General features: G+C 39.6%; 1 long non-coding RNA gene across 1 annotated transcript; it reads right to left on the bottom strand.

Annotated features, from left to right (window-relative positions):
• Window positions 1-962: 962 nt before the first annotated feature.
• On the bottom strand, window positions 963-3,953 carry LOC310893304. Its single transcript, XR_014578887.1, has 3 exons — window positions 3,746-3,953; window positions 2,407-2,513; window positions 963-1,336 (listed from the first exon to the last, which is right to left on the bottom strand). It is a non-coding gene; the product is annotated as an uncharacterized lncRNA (long non-coding RNA).
• Window positions 3,954-4,435: the final 482 nt, after the last annotated feature.

Here is a 4,435-nt window from a genome sequence, read left to right as displayed (position 1 = left end):
ATGAATCAAGACTTAGGAGTTTAACAACAGTTCACTTTTCCTTGCATTTATTCTGATCTTTGCTTTCAATAGTAGCCACTTTCTAAAGTACTGAGCAGAAAGTTTCCTTCCTGTCATTTATTTTATATCTGCTTTTCTAAGACCAGTATTTTACAGATTTTAATGTCCAATTCTTTAGCTATTTCCCACCTGTCTGAAATTTTACAGTGTTGGCTAGCAAAAGCTAGATCAGATTTTTTTGTTTTTATTAAACAGATCCTCAGTCAAATCAAGAAGAAAACCTTATGAAAGATACAGTGGTAAAAGGCAGGAAAAAGGGAAGTATAACCCCCCTTCCCTAAAATTCTAACAACATTTGGAAAATATTAAAAAATCCAAAATTTGGAAATATTTTATAATGTTCCAGACCATGGGGAAAAGAGAAGTGGATATAGAACTGGTAAAAAATAAAGCAGCTCTGTTTAAATTAATCTGAATTTGTGACATATGATGATCTGGCCCAGAAGTAATATCTTTTAAATGATACTTTTTGTATTTTTGTATGTGGTGATGAAATCACAGCTTTGTACCCGAATTGTAGAATGGCTTGGGTTGGAAGGGACCTCAAAGGTCATCTTGTTCCAACTCCCCTGCCATGAGCAGGGATGCCACCCACGAGATCAGGTTGCTCAGGGCCTCATCTAACCTGGTCTTAAACACCTCCAGGGATGGGGCAACCACAGCTTCTCTGGGCAACCTGTGCCAGTGCCTCACCACCCTCTGAGTGAAGAATGTCCTCCTAACCACTAATCTAAATCTCCCCTCTTTTAGTTTAAAACCATTCCCCCTCATCCTGTCATTATCCAATCAAGCAAAGAGTTGCTTCCCGTCTTTTTTTATAAGTCCCTTTCAAGTACTGAAAGGTTGCAATAACGTCATCCCAGAGCCTTATCTTCTGTAGGCTGAACAGAGTATCAGTTTGATTTGAAATGAATCCTTCATTTCATAGAAGAAAACATTGCATTAGTCCTTTGGATTCCTACAAGGTATTACACTTTACATTGCAAAATAATGGATGGATTTTGACACTTTCTGCTTGCCATTTTATTTGACAAGCTGTGCCAATCTATTATGCTGATCAGACAGAGTATCAAAACAATGAACAATAATTTTACAGTCAGAAAAGACTGTAAAGTTTATTTAGAGAACTGCTTCCAAGGAGATACCCCTGGCTGGGAATTACCCTGCTGTTGGGGCTGGGCTCCTTCCCAGCCTACTGGGAGCCAGTTCTGTCCTCAGTGACGAAACAGGAGAAGGAAGCACAAACTATCTGCCAAGGCTAGGGGAGGTTGCTTTCCTAGAAGAAGAGGAGTTTTGAATGGAGTTACCTTGGGAGTTAGTGTGGGTACAGCTGTTGGTCAAAAACAGTCCTCTCACATCTTCTACAAATATGTCAAAAACTGAGCAGTGATGTAACTTTTCTGTAATATGATGTGCATACCACCCTGGAGAGGCATCATATTGTGTGGAAAACAAGCTTTATTTAACATTTTCCTCTAGCTGTTGGGTTAAGGTAAGTTTTCCCCATTTTCACCCACATTGCACAATAAGTGTAGAAATGCAGGGAAAAAAAGCATAATACAGTCCATGAGGACACATTAGACAACTTTAAGATATTTGTCTGGTAATTTAGACAAAGTCTAGATACAATCCAGTTGGACTTCAGTGTGTCATTTGATACAGTCATGTTCAAGAAGATGGGAAAGATCAGAACAAGAACAGTGATCAAGCTGGGAAAGTAGCTTCTGAGGAGATATTAATTGTTTGAGTATAATTAAGTATAATTAGAGACTATTGGCTAGAAGGTGGCACCATTTAACACTGTAGGCTCAGAATATTGTGCAAATAGCACTAACAACATGCAGAAGGTGGCACAAGGAGAACACTAAGGTCCTTAGTACAAAAAGCACAGTCAGATATTCAAGGATGAACATAAGTAGCATGTTAAAACTGGAAGCTCATGAAATGGGTATAACATCAGGCAAGGATGATGAATCAGTTCCAGAATGATCACCATGCACTAACATAGTAAGAGCATGAAAAAATAAAAGGTGATGCATTTGCAGGAGGGGTATGAAATGCTGCTAGATCGTACAGGTGTCTGGTAAGCTTGAGAAAACTGTGCTACCTCTCCCTTCAATAACTGCGAGTTGACATAAGTGAACTGCTATTTTCAAATGATTAGTAGGGTTTGATAAAACTGTTTGAGATGATGCTGAATGTTGCAAATCCATCTAGTCAATTTGTTTATATATGCTGTTTTTTATATTTTACTCATCAGATTTCTCCATCCTCGACCTTCCTGCTTTTTGCATGCAGCTATAAAGTCTTCTTACACAAATCAACTCTGATTTTGGTCTTACTTACATAGTATTCCTAACAGCTCAACTCTTGACTCCATGGTGAGATACAGCTATTCACACATTATGTAGCAGATCTGTGGACCTGGTGAAGTCCCAGTGGTATCTTGATAGCTGAAGAAAGAAAATATAATTTTTAAACGTGCTTTCTCAGGCAGCAAATCTTTTAAATTACCCAGCCACAGCACCCCTGTGATTCAACAGGGTAACCATTTCTCCTGCATAATTTAAAAGGAAGAATCTTCTGTAACAGTCAGGATTTTTTTGTCTTTTCTTTTTCCTTTTTTTTTTTCCCAGTTGTAACATCCCCTTTATCTGTCAAAAGGCAACTAGTTAGTGATACAGTAGTGCTTCTAGAAAGTCAAAGAAAGGACTAAAAATGTTCTTTTGAATGAGAAATCACTCAAGGGGCATGGTTCTATCACAGAAATAAGACAAGAATTCAAGACTGCAATTTTAACGGTGAGTTTGTGAATTTGGAAATAGAATTGCCCCTCCTTGGCTACTTGCTATCTCTGCTGCAGACTTTTAGAGCTCTCAGAAAACTGAAGTTTTTGCTGAATGGGAAAGCTGTATACTCTAACCTGTCATCTGGAACAGGGACCAGGCTTGGATAGAGGATTTGGCTTGCCCGCAGTGAATATATATTTTATTTTAAGAATATATATTTTATTTTCACTTCAGGACACACAGAGACATGCTAGCTCTCCCTTACTACTAGAGTCACAACCTCTGTTGCATATATGAGTGGAAAAACAATGCTTTAAGACTGATTGACATGCACTGAGTTGGTTTGTAACTGTGATGTTGTGTCATGTTGACCCTCACCGACCAATCAGCATTACAGGTTGAAAACATGAAGCTTTGAACCCACCTTTATTTTGGTTGACATCAACACCATGGAAGTTGGTTATTAAACAGAAATTTTGCCAATGAAATATGCTTTTCATTGGCGAAAAGTCTTATAAACTGTGTACAAGATCATCAACTACTGCACGAGGAGGAACATTCAGTCCTCTTAAATGAAGAAAAAAAAACACCTAATTTCATAATTTCATCATATAGATACTTGTTATCTACATCATCTCTGGATATTGACTGCCACTCAGTGAGAAACCTGAGCATGTTTCCTGCAGTGCATTTACAACCCAAACAGAATGCATAAGATTGGAAGTGACCTGTGGAAGAAAAAGACATGGCAAATTCTGGTTATTGAAATAATGCCTTTCTTCCTGTTTTTCTTAAAATTAGCTCTTTAAAATATTCTATGTCACAAATTTTTGGAGGTCTGTTCTAAACAGGACAAAACAGTACTATAATAAGACTGACAAAGCTTTGCTTTTTACCCTCGACAAGCTTGTCTTTCCAATGAGCATTGTGGCATGGAGGAATGCGTCTTTCTCCCAAAGCTACGTCCATCTTCAGGCTTTTGCCTTACTAATGAACTCAGCTGCAGCCAGTCGTTCCCTTCACCTTTGTGCCTGCACTCCTGTTTGCACCCTGAGGACTACTGGTCTTCTCAGGCAGGATCTTGCTTTGGGCAGCAGCTTCCAATTGCTTCTGTTCTCACTATGCAAAGAGGCTCTTAATTGCTGCTTGCATTTAACACAAGTGAAAACTAATTTGCATGACTGTGACTGATCCCTAAAATTAAACCATATGTTTAGCAGCTGCCATTAGTTGCTTTGAGCTAAGCAGTGGAGTAGTTTAGGTGAGGTCTGGGGAAGAAGTGACTATGCAATAGGGAAAGGAGGAATGTCCTCAAGTGACCCCAGGTCCTATATTGATTGCTTTATTGGACACGCACTTTTGAAAGTGCTGCTGACAGCTCAGAGCATGCACCTGGGAAAGTGCTAGCCTCCTGAGCAGCTGAACAGGACTGATAGCCTGGAAAGTGCTGGTCCACAGCAGGCTGGGCTTGCAGGCTGGGATGTCTCTAGGGTGGATGGAAAGTGCAGGGCTGTGTGTATAGGGTGACAGCAGTAGCAAGGTGTGCATCCCAGGACAAAGACCTGGTGAGGCTGTGATGGGGTTTT

The sequence above is a fragment of the Anser anser genome (genome assembly GCF_964211835.1).
Source record: "Anser anser genome assembly, chromosome: 2".
NCBI classification, from domain to species: Eukaryota; Metazoa; Chordata; class Aves; order Anseriformes; family Anatidae; genus Anser; species Anser anser.
Note: the sequence above shows the minus strand (reverse complement) of the source record. Positions and strands in the feature narration are given on the sequence as shown.